Source organism: Choloepus didactylus, chromosome 7 (genome assembly GCF_015220235.1).
Source record: "Choloepus didactylus isolate mChoDid1 chromosome 7, mChoDid1.pri, whole genome shotgun sequence".
NCBI classification, from domain to species: Eukaryota; Metazoa; Chordata; class Mammalia; order Pilosa; family Megalonychidae; genus Choloepus; species Choloepus didactylus.
In genome coordinates this window covers 39,214,261-39,236,178 of record NC_051313.1, presented here as the reverse complement: position 1 = coordinate 39,236,178, position 21,918 = coordinate 39,214,261, and the positions used below count along the sequence as shown (strand labels likewise).

General features: G+C 41.1%; 1 protein-coding gene and 1 pseudogene across 2 annotated transcripts in view; one reads left to right on the top strand and one right to left on the bottom strand.

The window, feature by feature from the left end:
- Nucleotides 1-21,918, top strand: part of SLC16A10 (solute carrier family 16 member 10) — a 167,131-nt gene that overhangs the window by 32,957 nt on the left and 112,256 nt on the right. The window lies entirely within an intron of this gene.
- Nucleotides 1,301-17,087, bottom strand: LOC119539591 (annotated as a pseudogene).

Sequence of the window (21,918 nt, the reverse complement as noted above, 5' to 3'; positions counted from 1 at the left end):
GAGGTGGGGGCGGGGAGAGGATCAGCTGGTCTTGGACAAAAGATTCGTACCTGATATTTCTTCTGTTTCTTCAATTCAGCATTTGCAGGGTCTTTTTTCAGTCTATATCCTCCTCCAGAGTTCCAAACAATTCAGAATTGTCTTTTATTTCATTGAATCTCTGGAGAGGAGTTTTCAGTAGCTGTTTACATTGCCATGTTGATACATCTTATTTTTTAAAAACAACTTTAATGAGATATAATTTATACACCATAAATTTTATCCATTTTAAATGTACCATTCAAAGACTTTAGTCAATTTACCGAGTTGTGTAACTATCACTACAATCCAGTGTTGGAACATTTTCATTCTCTAAATAAGATCCTTTGTACCCATTTACAGTTAATCCCCACACCTACCCCCAAGCTCAGATGGCCACAGATCTTCTTTCTGTCACCTTCTGTCCTTTTCTGGACATTTCTTTTAAATAGAATCATGCAACACATGATCTCTTGTGTCTGGCTTATTTCACTTAGCATAAGTTATATTTTTGGTTGGTTTGTTTTGTTTTTTTAGAAAATGTCCTACAATGTGCATTTTATTCCATATCATCATACAACATTTACATAGAGATATAACTCTTAAGAAAATGTTTTTTCCTTACCAATTGTATATAGTGCCTAAATCTTTCACTCTCACATGGAGAACTGAGGAGTGGAAATCCACATAGAATGCTATCCTACAGACTGTAATGAGCTGCAAGAATGCCAGTTTGAAAGAAATTGAAGTCTTAAAAGAGCAGTGTGGCTTACAAACCCCTGGCTTTCGTGAATTCAGGCATACAGGAAGCATATTCTCATTTCTTAGCATATTCTCAAAGTCAAGACAAAATAAACTAGTGTTGGAGAGAAATCTAAATTATACAATATTGAACAAAAGCTCACAGAGGGACCATTTGTTTAAAGTAGCACCAGTCCACACCTGATTGTGTTTCTGACATTAATCTTTCTGTTAAATATATCGTTGGCTCTTTGAGTGGAAATCTTTCTGCTTCAGGGAGGATTCTTAGACTGACTAAGCATACTGTGTTGCTAAACTCACTACAAAGTGTGGCAATGTCAACCTGGGAAATGGCACATTGAAATCATTGTTGCCCTGACCGGCTTGCCTTTTTTTGTGTATTTTCTCCACCCCCCTGACCTGTTTATGTGATGGTGGTAAAGTAAATAAAAAATACATTTAAGGGGTTCCATAGCAAGCAGGTGTTTAAAATCAAAACAGAAAACTAAATAGAAGAATGTGGTCACAGCTAAGGATGTTTTCACGTGTTGTTCATCTGACACACACTAAGGTTTTCTTCTTTGGCATGAGCCACTCTCTCTTCTATGTCATCAATGCTTTTCTCCAATTTAGTTTCTGACCTCTCCGCAAACTCAGCCTGAGTCTCTGCCTCCTTCAGCTGGTTAGAAAGGATCTTGGTCTCTTCCTCATACTTGTCTTCCTTCTGCGAGTACTTATCCTCTGCAGCCATTCATGCTTTCAAGGTCTGATCCATTATTCTTAATTGTTCTTCCAGCTGTTGAACTTGGCCTTCTGAGAGCCCAGCCTGCTCCTCTGCATGTTCCAGGTCACTCTCAGTGATGACCGGCTTACAGGCCACCTCTTCATACTTGCAGTCAGCATCTTCAGCAATGTGCTTGGCCTCTTTTAGTTGGGTCTCCTGAATATCCATTTTTTCCTCATCCTTTGGAGCTCGACTTTCAATGACTTCCATGCCTCTCTTGATCTCATCTGCTGCCTTCTCAGCCTCTTCCAGCTTCTGCAGAGCTGTTGCCAGCCCCTCCTGGGCACAATCCTACTCTTCCTCAACCAGCTGGATGTGTCTCCTCAGAGAAGCTACACTGGCTTCAGCATCAGTAGCCTTTTTCTCCACCAGCTCCACCTTCTCCTGGGCATCTTTGAGAGCCTCGAAGTATTTGTCTAGCTCATCTTCAGTGACCTTGAGTTTCCTTTGCAGTGCCACCAGTTCATCTTCCAGCTGCTTGCTCTGGTCCTCTGTCACCTTCTTATCGGCCTCTGCCTGCTCGGCCTGCTCCAAGGCATTCTCCTTGTCGAGCTTCGGCACCTCATCTTCTTGATGGTGTCCACGGTGGTGGTGTTAAGGGACCCCTAGGCTGCAGCAGGAACCCGGGGGCTGTGCAATGAGGTGAGTGTGCTGTTGGGCAGCCGAACTGGAGTGCCAGCATAAGGTTTTAAGGTTCATCTGTGTTATAGCATATATCATTATTGCATTCCTTCTTGTTGGCAATCAGTTGCCCATTGTATGGGTATACCATTTTGTTTATCCATTCACCGGTTAATGGACATTTGGTTTATTACCCCTTTTTGGCTATTATCAGTAATGCTGCAGCAAACATTCACATGCATCTCTGTGTGGACATATGTTTTCATTTCTCTTGTGCTCCCTATTTTTATTTTACTTTTATTCTATAAGCTTATCTGTTTTTTAAATTTCATAAGAGGCTCATACAGAGTTAATAACAGGTATTAGATAAATCAGGTAACCCTGGTTATCTTTCCCACATGAGGAACTGGCACTGATTCTAGACTAACCTCACGGCGCTCTCTCTCTTTTTCCTTCCCCTCACTACGGTGCTAGTTTAAGCCAGCTTTTCTGCCCAATCTCCATTTTGTCTATTCCATGTGGTCTGTTTTTTCCTTGATGCTTACATTTATTGGGAAATCCAATAACACTTTTACAAATGTGTGTAATTTTTTAAATTAAAAGAAACTAAGACTGAATGAGGAGGTGGAAAAGCGGGAACAGGAGGACTATGGAAGGACTTCCATGTTTTTGCTTAGGTGTTAGGGTGAATCGTGGTGCCGCCAATCAGGAGAGTCAAATACAGCTGAGACTTCCTATTTTTAAAAAAGACTGAAGAGGGTCCATTAAATGAGTAAGTGGTAGATCACTGATGACTTTAGCCAGCAAACTGTCATTGGCCTGGGTGTGCAGGTAGTGGAGCCTGATTACAGTGTGTGGAGCAGAGAATGGGAGTTAGAGATAAGGGTGCAGGCTGAGAAGCAGGGAAGACAGGTAGCTAGAGGAGGATTAGGGTCAAGGAGGTTAATTGCATTTTATTTGTTTAGGATAAGTGACTTAAGGAGAAGGAGCTTGCACAGAGGGAGAAGGTGAAGTTACCAAAGGGCTAATGGATGGAATAAGGTTTATGAACAGGTCAGAGGTAAGGGAATCCAGAGCACAGCTGGCGGTGAGAGGTTTGCCAGGGACGTCACCTGTTCAGGACCTGGAGAGACGGCAAGAAAGGGAGCAAATATCGGTAAGTTTGGTGAAGAGCAGTATGCTATCAGAGGTCATTTTTTTAAGCATGGTGCATGGGGTTGAGTATCAGATTTAAAGGAGTGGCAAAGGTTTGGGAGCTGATTACTGATGAGTAAAAGGACTGATAACAGTTCTGAGAACCCAACCAAGACTGGAAACCAAGAATTTGTGGTGAAACCAGTTTCCAAGATTGTGGCTTTTTCTTCCCCCAGGGCTGAGCTTCACTGCCTATGTGAGTAGGGAAGGTGAACTGTACCATTGATGGAAGGTTTAGAAGAGAATCCAAGAAAGTAATTTCATGTTCTCTGTTTTCACCTCTGCACTATAAGGATTCCTCTTTACCTTTTATACCATCATTCTGAGGTTTGGAAGTACTCATGTGTTTTAAGTTTTGAGGTTGATTAAACATTTAACAACCTAATGCAATTTTAATTTGGGCATGACTTTGTCATTTCTGCACCCTTTGTAATGCTCCTGATCTATAAACTCAGCAAAGTTCATTGTTGGATACAGTATTTGTATTTTTGAAAATGAGGCTTTGATAGCAGAATGTAGTGAGCTTAATTTTGACAAGTGCTGTGTATGGCACACATTATGGTGTTAGTTTTTAGCTATTAAGTTTCGCTTATTTGTTAGTGTCCGTCTTCCTTAATAGACATATAAGGCCCATGAGGCAGGGGCTACATTTGTTTCATTTCTAATTATATCTGTATTGCTCAACACAATGCTTGGCACATAGTGAGCATTCAGGGAAGGTCTTTTTGAACCAATGAAAGTCCTTTACTGAAAGAATTTAGTTTAATAAGTTCTTTCTGAATGCTTCATATGAAGTAGGCAAAACTTGTATTCACACATTAATACAGATTATAGGGCATAGCACATTCCAATGTCTGGTTAATTAGTTGAAATAAAAAAGGGTTTATATTTGCAATTTCACTTTGGAGGGTATTAGAGCAGAATGTGCATTAAACACATGGTTATACAGAATTGGCAGCAATAATCCTAAAGTTTGAAGGCTGCAGGTTAATTAGGATATATCAGCAGGTAACAGGAATGTTAGTTGTAGAATGCTTAAAAAAAAAAAAAAAAACCCTCAGCAGATTTTATGGTTTACAGTAATGCTTTGGAGAAAGAAAAGCCAATAAAATGATTTGGGACTGTTTGGTTCTGTTACCCTAAATAAAATAAAGTAAAATATACTAGCCTTTAAAATATTACCTTTGTAAAAGATAAAAAGATATATTTTACATATTAATAAATTAAATAATTTAGGAATTCTATTTTTTCCTTGATGCTTACATTTATTGGGAAATCCAATAACACTTTTACAAATGTGAGTAAATATGGACATATCTCTGTTAGCTGCTGGTATTAGATAAATGAAGTATACTTTTTTTTTAACTATCTCACGGTTAAATGGAGATAAAGGAGAAACATACAGATAGAATTAATTAGCAGTGTAACACATCCATATAAGAGCAATCACAATATATGTCTGATTCCAAAATGTAAGGACCGTGTGTGTGTGTGTGTGTGTGTGCGCGCTGAAAAGCCCAGTGAGGCCTTTTTTAAAAAATAAATAAAATCTGCCTCCTGTAAGGTGGTGTTTTTTTTTTTAATTAAATTAAATTCAGTTTTATTGAAATATATTCATATACCATACAATCATCCATGGTATACAATCAACTGTTCACAGTACCATCATATAGTTATGTATTCATCACCCCAGTCCTTTTCTGAACATTGTGCTTACATCAGAAAGAATCAGAATAAGAATAAAAAATAAAAGTAAAAAAGAACACCCGAATCACCCCCCCATCCCACCCTATTTTTCATTTAGTTTTTGTCCACATTTTTCTACTCATCCATCCATACACTGGATAAAGGGAGTGTGATCCACAAGGTTTTCACAATCACACTGTCACCCCTTGTAGCTACATTGTTATACAGTCGTCTTCAAGAGTCAAGGTTACTGGGTTGGAGTTTGGTAGTTTCAGGTATTTACTTCTAGCTATTCCAATACACTAAAACCTAAAAGTGTTATCTATATAATGTGTAAGAATGTCCGCCAGAGTGACCTCTTGACTCCATTTGAAACCTCTCAGCCTCTGAAACTTTATTTTGTTTCATTTTGTATCCCTGTTTTGGTCAAGAAGATATTCTCAATCTCACAATGTCCAGCAAAGTGTTTTTGAATCACATGAAAAGAGAAAAGAAAATAATAGCAGGGACTCTATCTAGCTCTATTATTATTTTTTGTGTATGCATGCCCTTTTTAACTCTTGTTGGAAATTAAGTGGTACCTGTAAGGGAATAAACGCTCACTCGGTTCTGGAGGAGAAAAGAATTTATTTATGATCTTGCAAGAATGGGCACACAGCCAGAAACGTGGTAGGTAGGCACACCAAAAAAAGAACATGGCGATAGTTATATCCTACCCCTAATACGCCTGTCCCTCCCCTGTTTCCCCATTGGCTGGATACTCCAGAGGTTACAGCCTATCCAAGAGGGCTCATCCAGTTTAAATTTCCCACTGAGAGTTCCCGCCTTTGACCATATCCCCACATTCTTTTTTTTTTTTTTTTTTTTTTTTTTTCACTATGAACAAGTGGGTTTTATTCCAGGTTTGCAATGGTGATTCAACACAAGAAAATCAATTAATGTAATACATCATATCAACAAATTGAAGGGGAAAACCACATGATCATCTTGATTGATGCAGAAAAGGCATTTGACAATTCACCATTCTTTCTTTTTTTTTTTTTTTTTTTTTTATCATCATTTTATTGAGATATATTCACATACCACGCAGTCATACAAAACAAATTGTACTTTCGATTGTTTACAGTACCATTACATAGTTGTACATTCATCACCCAAATCAATCCCTGACACCTTCATTAGCACACACACAAAAATATCAAGAATAACAACCAGAGTGAAAAAGAGCATTTGAAGCAAAAAAGAACACTGGGTACCTTTGTCTGTTTGTTTGCTTCCCCTACTTTTCTACCCATCCATCCATAAACTAGACAAAGTGGAGTTTGGTCCTTATGGCATTCCCAATCCCACTGTCACCCCTCATAAGCTACATTTTTATACAACTGTCTTCGAGATTCATGGGTTCTGGGTTGTAGTTTAATAGTTTCAGGTATCCACCCCCAGCTACCCCAATTCTTTAGAACCTAAAAAAGGTTGTCTAAAGTGTGCATAAGAGTGCCCACCAGAGTGACCTCTCGGCTCCTTTTGGAATCTCTCTGCCACTGAAGCTTATTTCATTTCCTTTCACATCCCCCTTTTGGTCAAGAAGATGTTCTCCATCCCACGATGCCGGGTCTACATTCCTCCCCGGGAGTCATATTCCACGTTTCCAGGGAGATTCACTTCCCTGGGTGTCTGATCCCACGTAGGGGGGAGGGCAGTGATTTCACCTTTCAAGTTGGCTTAGCCAGAGAGAGAGGGCCACATCTGAGCAACAAAGAGGCATTCAGGAGGAGACTCTTAGGCACAAATACAGGGAGGCCTAGCCTCTCCTTTGCAGCAACCGTCTTCCCAAGGGTAAAACTTATGGTAGAGGGCTCAACCCATCAAACCACCAGTCCCCTATGTCTGTGGTCATGTTAGCAACCATGGAGGTGGGGTAGGCGAATACCCCTGCATTCTCCACAGGCTCCTCAAGGGGGCACTACATCTTTTTTTTTTTTTTCCTTGTTTGTCTTTTTTCTTTTCTTTTTTTTTTTTTTTAACTTTCCCTTCTTTTTTAAATCAACTGTATGAAAAAAAAAGTTAAAAAGAAAACAAACATACAATAAAAGAACATTTCAAAGAGACCATAACAAGGGAGTAAGAAAAAGACAACTAACCTAAGATAACTGCTTAACTTCCAACATGTTCCTACTTTACCCCAAGAAAGTTACATACTATAGCAACATTTCAGTGAACTTGTTCCTACTACATCCATCAGAAATTAACAGACCATAGTCATTTCTGGGCATCCCCAGAACGTTAAATAGCTTATCTGTTCTTCTTGGATTATTGTTCCCCCTTCCTTAATTGCTCTCTACTGCTAGTTCCCCTACATTCTACATTATAAACCATTTGTTTTACATTTTTCAAAGTTCACATTAGTGGTAGCATATAATATTTCTCTTCTTGTGCCTGGCTTATTTCGCTCAGCATTGTGTCTTCAAGGTTCATCCATGTTGTCATATGTTTCACCAGATCGTTCCTTCTTACTGCCGCGTAGTATTCCATCGTGTGTATATACCACATTTTATTTATCCACTCATCTGTTGAAGGACATTTGGGTTGTTTCCATCTCTTGGCAATTGTGAATAATGCTGCTATGAACATTGGCATGCAGATATCTGTTCGTGTCAGTGCTTTCCGATCTTCCGGGTATATACCGAGAAGTGCAATCGCTGGATCGAATGGTAGCTCTATATCTAGTTTTCTAAGGAACTGCCAGACTGACTTCCAGAGTGGCTGAACCATTATACAGTCCCACCAACAATGAATAAGAGTTCCAATTTCTCCACATCCCCTCCAGCATTTGTAGTTTCCTGTTTGTTTAATGGCAGCCATTCTAACCGGTGTTAGATGGTATCTCATTGTGGTCTTAATTTGCATCTCTCTAATAGCTAGTGAAGCTGAACATTTTTTCATGTGTTTCTTGGCCATTTGTATTTCCTCTTCAGAGAACTGTCTTTTCATATCTTTTGCCCATTTTATAATTGGGCTGTCTGTACTGTTGTCATTGAGTTGTAGGATTTCTTTGTATATGCAAGATATCAGTCTTTTGTCAGATACATGGTTTCCAAAAATTTTTTCCCATTGAGTTGGCTGCCTCTTTACCTTTTTGAGAAATTCCTTTGAGGTGCAGAAACTTCTAAGCTTGAGGAGTTCCCATTTATCTATTTTCTCTTTTGTTGCTTGTGCTTTGGGTGTAAAGTCTAGGAAGTGGCCTCCTAATACAAGGTCTTGAAGATGTTTTCCTACATTATCTTCTAGGAGTTTTATGGTACTTTCTTTTATATTGAGATCTTTGGTCCATTTTGAGTTAATTTTTGTGTAGGGGGTGAGGTAGGGGTCCTCTTTCATTCTTTTGGATATGGATATCCAACTCTCCCAGCCCCATTTGTTGAAAAGACCATTATGGCTCAGTTCGGTGACTTTGGGGGCCTTATCAAAGATCAGTCGGCCATAGATCTGAGGGTCTATCTCTGAATTCTCAATTCGATTCCATTGATCTATACGTCTATCTTTGTGCCAGTACCATGCTGTTTTGGCAACTGTGGCTTTATAATAAGCTTCAAAGTCAGGGAGTGTAAGTCCTCCCACTTCGTTTTTCTTTTTTAGAGTGTCTTTAGCAATTCGAGGCATCTTCCCTTTCCAAATAAATTTGATAACTAGCTTTTCCAAGTCTGCAAAGTAGGTTGTTGGAATTTTGATTGGGATTGCATTCAATCTGTAGATGAGTTTGGGTAGAATTGACATCTTAATGACATTTAGCCTTCCTATCCATGAACATGGAATATTTTTCCATCTTTTAAGGTCCCCTTCTATTTCTTTTAGTAGAGTTATGTAGTTTTCTTTGTATAGGTCTTTTACATCTTTGGTTAAGTTTATTCCTAGGTACTTGATTTTTTTAGTTGCTATTGAAAATGGTATCTTTTTCTTGAGTGTCTCTTCAGTTTGTTCATTTCTAGCATATAGAAACATTACTGACTTATGTGCATTAATCTTGTATCCCACTACTTTGCTAAATTTGTTTATTAGCTCTAGTAGGTGTATCGTTGATTTCTCAGGGTTTTCTAGATATAAGATCATATCATCTGCAAACAATGACAGTTTTACTTCTTCTTTTCCAATTTGGATGCCTTTTATTTCTTTGTCTTGCCGGATTGCCCTGGCTAGCACTTCCAGCACAATGTTGAATAACAGTGGTGACAGCGGGCATCCTTGTCTTGTTCCTGATCTTAGAGGGAAGGCTTTCAGTCTCTCACCATTGAGTACTATGCTGGCTGTGGGTTTTTCATATATGCTCTTTATCATGTTGAGGAAGTTTCCTTCAATTCCTACCTTTTGAAGTGTTTTTATCAAAAACGGATGTTGGATTTTGTCAAATGCTTTTTCAGCATCTATTGAGATGATCAATTGATTTTTCCCTTTCGAGTTTTTAATGTGTTGTAATACATTGATTGTTTTTCTTATGTTGAACCATCCTTGCATGCCTGGAATGAACCCCACTTGGTCATGGTGTATGATTTTTTTAATGTGTCTTTGGATTCGATTTGCAAGTATTTTGTTGAGGATTTTTGCATCTATATTCATTAGGGAGATTGGCCGGTAGTTTTCCTTTTTTGTAGCATCTTTGCCTGGTTTTGGTATTAGATTGATGTTAGCTTCATAAAATGAGTTAGGTAGTGTTCCATTTTTTTCAATGTTTTGAAAGAGTTTGAGTAAGATTGGTGTCAGTTCTTTCTGGAAAGTTTGGTAGAATTCCCCTGTGAAGCCATCTGGCCCTGGGCATTTATTTGTGGGAAGATTTTTGATGACTGATTGGATCTCTTTGCTTGTGATGGGTTGGTTGAGGTCTTCTATTTCTTCTCTGGTCAGTCTAGGTTGTTCATATGTTTCCAGGAAATTGTCCATTTCTTCTACATTATCCAGTTTGTTGCCATACAGTTGTTCATAATATCCTCTTATAATTTTTTTAATTTCTTCAGGATCTGCAGTTATGTCACCTTTTTCATTCATTATTTTGTTTATATGGGTCTTCTCTCTTTTTGATTTTGTCAGTCTAGCTAGGGGCTTGTCAATCTTGTTGATCTTCTCAAAGAACCAACTTTTGGTGATATTTATCCTCTCTATTGTTTTTTTGTTCTCTATGTCATTTATTTCTGCTTTAATCCTTGTTATTTCTTTTCTTGTACTTGGTTTAGGATTGGTTTGCTGTTCATTTTCTAGCTTCTTCAGTTGATCCATTAGTTCTTTGATTTTGGCTCTTTCTTCCTTTTTAATATATGCGTTTAGTGCTATAAATTTCCCCCTTAGCACTGCTTTTGCTGCATCCCATAGGTTTTGGTATGTTGTGTTCTCATTTTCATTCGTCTCTATATATTTAGCAATTTCTCTTGCTATTTCTTCTTTAACCCACTGATTGTTTAGGAGTGTGTTGTTTAACCTCCAGGTATTTGTGAATTTTCTAAGTCTCTGATGGTTATTGACTTCTAATTGTATTCCATTGTGGTCAGAGAATGTGCTTTGAATAATTTCAATCTTTTTAAATTTATTGAGGCTTGTTTTATGTCCCAGCATATGATCTATTCTGGAGAAAGTTCCATGAGCACTAGAAAAGTATGTGTAACCTGGTGATTTGGGATGTAATGTCCTGTAGATGTCTGTTAAATCTAATTCATTTATCAGATTGTTTAGGTTTTCAATTTCCTTATTGGTCTTCTGTCTGGTTGATCTATCTATAGGAGAGAGTGATGTGTTGAAGTCTCCCACAATTATTGTGGAAACATCAATTGCTTCCTTTAGTTTTGCCAGTGTTTCTCTCATGTATTTTGTGGCACCTTGATTGGGTGCATAGACATTTACGATTGTTATTTCTTCTGGCTGAATTGCCCCTTTTATTAGTATGTAGTGGCCTTCTTTGTCTCTCAAAACATCCCTGCATTTGAAGTCTATTTTATCTGAGATTAATATTGCTACACCTGCTTTCTTTTGGCTGTAGCTTGCATGAAATATTTTTTTCCATCCTTTCACTTTCAGTTTCTTTGTGTCCCTGTGTCTAAGATGAGTCTCTTGTATGCAACATATTGATGGTTCATTTTTTTTGATCCATTCTGCGAATCTATATCTTTTAATTGGGGAGTTTAATCCATTTACATTCAACGTTAAAACCGTGAAGGCATTTCTTGAATCGGCCATCTTATCCTTTGGTTTATGTTTGCCATATTTTTCCCTCTCTCTATTAATATCCTTTATTGTACCCATACCGAATCTCTTTAGTACTGAACCTTTCTCCAAGTCTCTCTGTCCTGTCTTTGTTTCTCTGTCTGTAGGGCTCCCTTTAGTATCTCCAGTAGGGCAGGTCTCTTGTTAGCAAATTCTCTCAGTATTTCTTTGTCTGTGAAAAATTTAAGCTCTCCCTCAAATTTGAAGGAGAGCTTTGCTGGATAAAGTATTCTTGGCTGGAAATTTTTCTCACTCAGAATTTTAAATATATCGTGCCACTGCCTTCTTGCCTCCATGGTGGCTGCTGAGTAGTCACTACTTAGTCTCATGCTGTTTCCTTTGTATGTGGTGAATTGCTTTTCTCTTGCTGCTTTCAGAACTTGCTCCTTCTCTTCTATGTTTGACCGTGTGATCAGTATATGTCTCGGAGTGGGTTTTTTTGGATTTATTCTATTTGGAGTTCGCTGAGCATTTATGATTTGTGTATTTATGTTGTTTAGAAGATTTGGGAAGTTTTCCCCAACAATTTCTTTGAATACTCTTCCTAGACCTTTACCCTTTTCTTCCCCTTCTGGGACACCAATGAGTCTTATATTTGGACATTTCATATTATCTATCATATCCCTGAGGTCCATTTTGAGTTTTTCAATTTTTTTCCCCATTCTTTCTTTTATGCTTTCATTTTCCATTCTGTCATCTTCCAGGTCACTGATTCGTTGTTCAACTTCCTCTAGTCTTGTACTATGAGTGTCCAGAATCTTTTTAATTTGGTCAACAGTTTCTTTAATTTCCATAAGATCATCCATTTTTTTATTTAGTCTTGCAATGTCTTCTTTATGCTCTTCTAGGGTCTTCTTGATTTCCTTCATATCCCGTACTATGGTCTCATTGTTCACCTTTAGTTCTTTGAGTAGCTGCTCTAGGTGCTGTGTCTCTTCTGGTCTTTTGATTTGGGTGCTTGGGCTTGGGTTATCCATATCGTCTGGTTTTTTCATATGCTTTATAATTTTCTGTTGTTTTTGGCCTCGTGGCATTTGCTGAACTTGATAGGGTTCTTTTAGGGTTTGTAGACCTATTGAAGTCCTTATCTCTAATTTATCAGATCTACAGCTTCGTGGAGTACACTTTCTCTAACTAACCAGCAGGTGGCGTCCACGAGCCACCTGTTCTCCACAAGCCAGTTCTCCCCTGCTTAGCCTTTTTGGTGAGTGGGGGAGTGAGTCTTGTGGGGCCCAATTGGTGTACCAAGCTTGCGTGTGTAGTTGGTGTTGCCTGCCCTGTATGTGGGGCGTGTTTCTGGGCAGTCGGGGAGGGGGGGTGGCCCTAACAATCAAATCTCCCTGATGATCCTAGAGTTTTAAAGCTGCTGCAATAGTCTAATCCTTCAGTTCAGTCCTGCCACAGTTTGTCTCTGCCACTGACCCACAAGTCTTTGGTATTGGCGTATGGCTCCTGAGACTTGCAAGTGGGCCCCTCTTCCAGGCCGTGCACCCCGGGTCCTCTGTTGAGGGATGACTGTGCTATGTCACAGGTGAGTGCCGTCCCCCCAGGGCAGTTCTGGGCTGCTGGGCTGTGTAGGGAGGCTCCCAGTCTGCTCAAATGATGGCTGAATGGGGCTTTGTTAATTCACACTGCTCCACCTTCCCAGCTCTGGGACATTCAGCTGAGGTTGCAGGGAAGGCTAATGTCCACGCCCAGTTTTGTGATGTGTGTCTGTTATTTGAAGCACTTCCGTCACACTGGGTTGTCTGGGGCAGCTCTGGGCTATGGGGCTGGCGATGGGCAGGAGTGTTTCCTGTCCACCAGGATGGTGGCTGTGAGCGGACACCCTCCTTTTCTTGGGAAGTTGTGTTGTTTAGTGAATTTTCTCAGCCACTGGATTATTGCCTTTTGTCTCAGAGCTCTCTTAGTTCTGCTCTTGACTTGACGTGCCCAAATTGCAATTCTTTGAAGCTTTCTGTATTGGGCTTCTTAGAGTAATTGTTTTAGAAAAAGAAAAAAGGATTTAAAAAAAAAACAAAAAACAAAAAAAAACGGCCCTCCTCAGAGATCTAATGGGTTATTGAAATGCTAATAGACAAAGCAACCAGGGCCATTAAGGAAAGGTCCACAGGGCAGAGAGATCAGCTTTGCTTCGGGATTTGCATATGCGCCTCAAGGCCTGAGCTCCGCCCTTCCCCTTTCTGTGTTCACCAGAACTCCAAAAATCCTCTGCTTTTATTTTGGAGTTTTTCGTGTTGTTTTTTTTCTATGCCTGTCTCCTCTCTGCTGGGCTGGCTGCTCTCAGAGTCTCTGGTGTCTGGTCTCAGTCTATCTATGGTTGGAGTTTGAATCAGTAGAATGAGTTTCCGATAAGAGCAGCCACTGCAGTTCTCCCTTCTCCTTCCCGGAGCTGACAGCCCCTCCTCCCCTGGGACTGAGCCTGGCAGGGAGGGGCGCGGGTCCCCTGGCTGCAAAAACTTACAGATTTCGCTGATCTCAGCAGTTCCACGTTTTCATGAGTGTTGTATGAAGTATGCCCAAAGACAGATTGCTCTGTGGTGTCCAGTCCACGCAGTTCCTGGCTTTTTACCTACTTTCCTGGAGGAGTAACTAAAACTTACAGCTCACCAGTCTGCCATCTTGCCCCGCCTCCCCCCACATTCTTTTACATTCTAGTAACCCTGGTTATCTTTCCTGTTGGGGACGCTTGCACCTTCAGTGATGCCGGAAGCACAACATGGCCGCTAGAGCTAAGAATAACCTTGAATAGCGTCAGCCTTCTTTAGGGAAGTAGTAGTTCGCGCCAAGAGTTCGCGCCTAAACAAGTAGCCGCCCATCTACCATCCACCCCAGCAACAGCTACCACCAATCCCAGACCGCCACCTGTCCCTATTAGCCACCCCCTCTCCCTCCAGGGCATATATACCCTGCTTTTTCAATAAAGCTTTGCAGCTTGATCAGAAACCTGTCTTGCTGTCATTCCTCGTGTCTCTTGTCCCATACCATTCCTCCCTCACAGGTATCAGAGTCTCCGTTGATCGTCCCGCGGGCCGGGACAACTGGCGCCCAACGTGGGGCTCGAGCTTTGCGAGGGACAGAACACCGCACTCAAGGAGAGAGCTCTCACACTCACCGCACCCGGGATCGCCACGAAGGAACTCGCTCGCGAGACAGATCCGTTCAGCAGTTGATCAGTTTCGGCGAAGGAAGGAAAAAAGAAAAGAAAAGAAGGAAAACAACAAAAGGTAAGCCCCCACCCCCACCATGGGACAAGCAACTTCCCAACACGAATTAACAATCGCTCAAGGCACAAGGAACTAGAGTTAAAAAAAAAAAGATCTCACAAGAACCTCTAAACGAGGACCCAAACAAAAGTAGACCAAACACCCCTATCAGTCAGGTTTGTCCGTTAGCCAATCAGTGTAAAGTTGAAACAAAGGCTGAAAACTTACTTTCTGTGGAGGATAATTCCCTTCCTCCCTTTCGGCCACCTCCTTATGCGCCTGGCTTTTCAGAGCCATGTTCTCAACCACGTCCTCAGTTTTGTCCAGTAGCATCCCTGCCTCAGTTCCACGCTTTGGGGGGGGGCCGCGGAGGATCTCCGGCTGCACGCCGATAGTTTTGGGGGGGCCCTTGGTCGGGGGCGCCTGCGAGCTGCCAGTTTGCTTGCTGACCTCCGGTCGGCGACTCAGGGTGTTGCAGCCCTTGCGCTCCCAGAGGGTGCCCCCTCTTCGCGTCCCCATTGCACTCACCACACCTGCGCTTTTCCGGTCGCACGTGGTCGAGCCCAGCCCCCATCCGCTGGGTCTCAGGGTGGCGCTGCTGGGTCCCAAAATGAGGGCGAGTCCCAAAATGGCGACTCTAGCAGTGAAAGCGGGGAAGATGATGGGTCGGAGACCCGTAACTCTAGCGGGGAGGGGCAGGAGGAAGCTAGTACCACCTCCATAGCTAAATATAAAAAACTCAGTTTAAAACATTTAGAGAAATTAAAGAAGGCTGTGAATGATTATGGCGCTACCGCCCCCTTCACGCTCGCCTTATTGGAAAGCCTCAGTGAAAAGGAACTTATTCCTAACAATTGGTCACACCTAGCTAAAGCTGCCCTGTCCGGCGGCGATTTCCTATTATGGAAGTCAGACTATGAAGAGCATTGCAAAAAATATGCCATACGCAATGCTCGAAAAACTACTTCTAAAACCTGGACATTAAACAAATTTTTAGGTCAAAGCCCCTATCATCAAAATAATAAGCAAGCTCAATTCCCTCCAGGTCTTCTTGCACAAGTACAAACGGCCGCGCTTAGGGCATGGAAAAAACTTCCGCAAAAGGGCGCCGCCACTTCCTCTCTTGCCAAATTATGGCAGGGGCCCAATGAACCATATAGTGATTTCCTCAGCTGCTTACAAAACACGGCTGAACGCCTATTTGGGGCTAGCGAAAATGAAAGCGATTTTATTAAACACCTGGCCTATGAAAACGCTAACGCTGCCTGTCAAGCAGCAATTCGCCCTTTCCGCAATACCGATCTTAATAATTACATAAAACTCTGTTCTAGCATTGGATCCACTCAAACTTTAGGGATAGCTATCGGTGCCGCCCTTCAAAACCTTACAATGCAACCAGAATCTCCAACATGTTACAACTGTAAGCAACCCGGCCACTTTTCAAAAAATTGTCCCGTGCCACGAACCAACCCCCCTTTGCCCGCTATCAACAGACCCCTGTTACCACCATCTATTTGTCCCCGCTGTAAAAAAGGATTCCATTAGGCTTCTGAATGTCATTCTCGAGCAGACATTAACGGCCAACCCCTAAAACCCAAGCCCAAGGGAGCTCCTCCTGGGGATTCAGCGCAATCCTCCCTTACATCCTCCCTATATTAGGCCCCTTAATAACCATACTCCTTATAGTTTCCTTTGCACCCTGGGCAATCAAAAAGGTTATTCAACTAGTCAAAGACCAAATTGATTCTGCGCTAGGCAGGCCTATTCAAGTGCATTATCATCGGCTTCACCTCGCTGACCAAGGTGTGGATTCAAACCAGGATGTTGCCTCCCCAACTGGGTAAGCAACCCCCTCCTATGGGAGCAGCATATCACTCGAAAGTATGCTTCTAGCTTATGCTATGATTGGTACCGCTGGGTGCGAGGCAAAGCACTGCAAAGGAGGGCCAAAATACAGTCAAAGGCCGTTTTCGAGCTCCTTGAGAAGTACGCCTCACTTGCATAGGGGTTGCTCTGCACAACATCCCCCTTCCCAGAAAAACAGAGCCACAAGCAGCTTGGGAAGTGAGGCCTCTACTTCCCCCAGCAGGTTAATGCCAATGAAATGCTTGATCGGCATTTCTCTCTCCATCCTTTTGTAAAACAAAGGGAGGAGATGTTGGGGACGCTTGCACCTTCAGCGATGCCGGAAGCACAACATGGCCGCTAGAGCTAAGAATAACCTTGAATAGCGTCAGCCTTCTTTACGGAAGCAGTAGTTCGCACCAAGAGTTCGCGCCTAAACAAGTAGCCGCCCATCTACCATCCACCCCAGCAACAGCTACCACCAATCCCAGACCCCCAGCAACAGCTACCGCCAATCCCAGACCGCCACCTGTCCCTATTAGCCACCCCCTCTCCCTCCAGGGCATATATACCCTGCCTTTTCAATAAAGCTTTGCAGCTTGATCAGGATACTTGTCTTGCTGTCATTCTTCGTGTCTCTTGTCCCATACCATTCCTCCCTCACAGGACTTGGAGCTTCCGTTGATCGTCCCGCAGGCTGGGACACTTTCCCACATAAGGAACTGGCGCTGATTCTAGACTTACCTCATGGCGCTCTCTCTCTTTTTCCTTCCCCTCACAATGGGGCTAGTTTAAGCCAGCTCTTCCGCCCAATCTCCATTTTCTCTATTCCACGTAGTCTTTATGTGAAAGCTAAACTTAACCCTTTCTTACACTCTCAATAAGCTAAAACTGGAGTTTGGCTTTAGGAACCAGCAATGAAAATTTTCTTATGTACCATGAGCAAAATCCAGTACTGTGTAGTAACTGTAGCTTTCACTGTGTGATACACCCACACGTGTGTGTGTAGGAGAGCAGACAGACAGATGTAGGTCTTTGAAATCGGCCCAGTGTGCTTAACACCCAATCTGTGACACCAGGGTTTCAAAGGGAGAGTTTATTGCTACATGAAGCAAGGTGAACAGATGACTATCAGCCTAAAATCTGCCTTCTCCCAGTCTAAGGAGTTTAGGGTTTTTATGGATTCAAATCAGGGAAGGTAGAGTTATTAATATTACAATAACAAATACAAACAATTACAGTTTACAAAATGTAAAGGAGTGGAGCAAAGCTAAAGTAACCATTACAATAATAAGTATAAATAACTATTGTACCATGTAAAGGGGTGGAACCAAGTTAGAATAACCATTACAATAACAGGTATAAACAACTGTAGTACACTGTAAAGGGGTGGAACTAGCTAGAACTAAGCTACAATAACCATTACAATAACAAGTCTAACACTGTTTAGGGGTTAGTTCTGGGCTGACTCAGGTTCTTCATTAATAAACATTAGAGGGTTATCTTTGTGATCATAAGACTCAAAGTTGTAAAACAGGATCAGAGGATAGATACAAGGGGGCCAGTCATTAGGTTTTTACAGTGCCATTCAGTGGATTTCAGTAATTTTGGGTATTTCCTTTTAGCTACTCTACAGTATACTAGAAAGGAAGGGAAAGGCATCTATATAATGATTCAGTTATCTGAATTATTTGTTAATTCTTAATTTCTCAGTTACAGATTTCCTTGACTAAAGTCATAGTGACAAAGAGGATAAGTGAGGAGGGAGAGAGGGAAGTGAGAGATGAGGTGAGGACCGGGAGGAGCAGGTTGGAGGAAATGGGGAAGGAGGCTGCAGTCTTGTGTAAATGCCACTTCTCTGGCTCTTCAGCATGGCTTCCCTTGTGTTGATGCTAGTGTTCTGCTGACCTGAGCCAGTCAGAGGAGTCAGCTGTGAAAAGGCAGGGACTGGGCTCTCTGTGCCTTCTTGGCTGCTGTGAGCAGGTTGCATCTGGGGCTGGGCTCTAGAGTAGCGACAGCACAGATGCCCGAGAAACCCAGTTCCTCCTGCCACCATTTTTGCTCCTGAGTCATCAAGTTCACTTATTCAGATGTCTGCCATCCCTAACTACTTAAAATCAAGTAAGCAGGGAATATTTTCTTCTGTTTCTCATCTCTCCTTTTTTTCTTATTTTCACTGTGTTTGTTACCCCCTTTTCTTTCTTTTAGTCAAGTACATTTTGAAGACCAACAAAGTTACCATTTTGAGCAAGCATAGGACTTTCTCCTTACCTAAATGTTTCCTAACCTGGTCTTGTGTCACTATAAATTGAGAGATTTAAAGCTGTTGCATACATGTAGTGACATGGACAAATCTCAAAACATAATACTGAATGAAAATCTGAAGTTGCAGAATGTCTAATATGATGCCATTTATACTTCATTTAAAAAAAATGTTGAACAGTACTACCATAGTTTATAGAACCTAAGACACTATTGCTCGTAAGATGCATCATGATTTTCTGGACACCGAGAAAGGTGATATAATGCTTTTTTATAGATTTCAAGATAAATTCCAGTTGTGGAGATGTTATGATTGAAAAAAATGTGCATCTTAGAATCAAAGAAGTAGTTACATATATTTTATAGAAACATTTATGTAATAAAAATATAAAAACATAGAAATGATAAGCAGCCAATTCAGGATGTGAATATATCTCAATAAAACTGAATTGAAAAAAGAAAAAGACCTGACTCCCTAAAAAATACGCACAAAATTTTTTACAAATGGCGGGGAAAGAAATCCACTCAAAATTCTACCATTTTTCTATTTTTTTCAATTTTCCATAATCCCTCCATCTTTGTTTATATGAATGTACATTTTTTAGAGCCATACAGTCATTTGGTGTATCCTGCTCTTGTCTCATCATCAAGCATCTTCTATGTTGCTACATGGAACCATTATTATTTATAGTTGTAACAAAATCCATAACGTAGGATCATCATCATTTATTTAGTCATTTCTATATTTGGGGACATTTAAATTCACTCCAAAGTGTTATTATTTGCAATAATGATATAGTGAACATCTTCACATATATAGATTTTTCTTTCTTATGAGTCGTTAGGCAAGATCCTAGTTAGTGAGATTCTGAATCAAAGTGGTCTGACTTTATATTTGACATTTTTTGATACATGTTGTCAAATTTTTATTTTTTTAACCTAATAGTAAGGACTATTAACCAGGTTTAAGTTTTATATTGAAATCAAACCCTTCAAGGACATGACGATTTCTTTTCTCTTTACTTTTTGTTTTAAATTTTTGCTTCAACACTGGTTTACGGCAACCATAAAAAGAAAAAAACATCAAGTTCCGTAGTTAACTCACAGTCGAAGCTTGTGAATCTTACTATCATAGGTAGAACTGGAGCTGGTGATGAATGAGGAGAGAACAGAGAGAGACAGACTCAGTAATTTCAGGTCTTTAAAGGCCTTGCTGACCAATTAATCCAACTCTTTTACTTTATAGGTAAGGAAACAAGTTGCAGGGAGTCAGCAATAAACCTGTATCTTACGACTCCAAATCTAGTGCTTTTTCTGTTGTACTGCAAAGAAGAGAGAAAGAAGGAGCAATGCCAAATTATTGACATTTGCGGGTCTAAATTTGGATAATGAGATGATTTATGTCACTTGAACCACGTTTGCACTAAAGTGTTCCAATATGTCTTCACATGTGTCTTTTCCTGCGACTTTCAGCAAAGCAGGTTTGGAGGAAAAAAGAGAATTAGAAAGAACTACAGTTGGTTCCCTAGTGAATAACTTAGAGTAAAACCTGCTTCTCCATTCCTATTACACATTCACCATTGCTCGCGTCTACTTACTTCACTGCTATAGTTCAGATTCTCTCCACACCTGGCATTATTTGTCTGAACTTAATACAATCTTCCTAAGACAAAACAAAACAAAATGTATAAGGACATCTCAGCACGTGGCTGTGTTCAAAGGCCTTGTTCTCTCACACTCCTCTCTCTCTCCTGCCCCAGTGCCCCAATATCAGTCTGAACCCATTTAAGTGCCTCCAATTGGTCAGAGTACCTTGGGGATTCTCTTAACATAAATTTAAAAATTATATTTACCATTTAAATGACCAGATTATGAAATCAGATAGAAAGGTCAATTTTTATCAGTCAATGCTATGTAATTTGTTCTTCCAAACACAGGAAGTCTTTGTTGTTCTGCATCATGACTGAAAGGACTATGGGTCCCAAAGTGCCCCCTTGCTGGGTCCCTGCTGAGCTTCACCCTGGCAAACTCGGGCCATTAAGCCAACCTTGGGCTCCTGTCCAAGGGGATGAGCCAGTCAGTACAACAGACTGAATGCTGTAAAGTCTCAAGAGGATACTACACAATTGGGCTCCATAGGCCTCCAATGACTGTAAACGAGGGTGATTATCATCACACCTGCTCCAATGTAACAAAAAACCCCTGCTGTGGCTCCAGGGTGCCCAAAGAGCTATTGAGTCTGCTGTCAGGACAGATGGAAGCCATCAACAGGAACCCTGAGATACAGCAGGTGTCTGAGTTCACAGTGCTGTGTAACCCTCTGAGTACTTGGCATGATTTGGATGTATTCAAAGGAAATATCCATGTTTATTCTTTCCGAAACTCAAAGGGAAAAAGCCATCTGCTATGTACTTTAATCAAAAGCTGCAGTGACTGGCAGGAAGAATTTAGGGCTGGGGTAGGGTGCGGTGTAAGGCAGGGTGAGTAAGGGGGCTGAAGATGAGGGGCAGGCTTCCTGGCTTCTGCAGCTAATTCAGCTGAATTCAGAGTCACTTTGGGAACATCTTCAGTTAACACACAACTAACTTCATGCCAGTCATTCACATTAAAATGAAAACTTAAAAGAAATGTATGCCATCACTACAGTGCTTTGAATTTGGTTTTGGAGTTTGAATTGTGACATCATTCCCTATTCTGAATTCAATTTGCTTAACCTGAGAGGCAGATTTCCTCGCTTTCTAGATTAGCCCTACGGCATTGGCAGGTTTTCTCTGCAATTTTGACACAACCAGTCTTTACAGTGACTCGATCCAGCATCCCTGGAGAGGGACACTTATGGTGATGAACCAGATGACCAGGAACATCTCCATCCGCCTCTTCCTGGTGGCATGGTGGCATCAGGTCTTATGTGTGGCCCTTCGTGAGTCCAGTGAAACCCTACTCATGGAGTCTAAAAGGGCCCTCCACTACATTTTGCCTTATGAAAAATAGGAAAGTATTGAGAAACCCCAAAATACATATCAGGAGAGTTACACAAGCCTGTAGAGATAGATGTCTTTCAGATGCCAAGGATACAGGGCACTCTGCCTAGAGCCAGTACCTCAAAACTAGTGGAAGGAAACGGAAACCGAGGCCACTGCTCCCAAACTCAGTGACCTGGTGGCTTCTACGGTCCCTAAGTGGGCAAGAAAAAGGTGAACCTTTTAAATTTTTGTTTTTTAAGCATTTTATATTGTTGCTTGGGGTTTGTTGATATCATGAAAGAGGTTTAGAGAATTCCAAGAGTTTGGTTAATAGGAAATACAAATGGAAATGGAA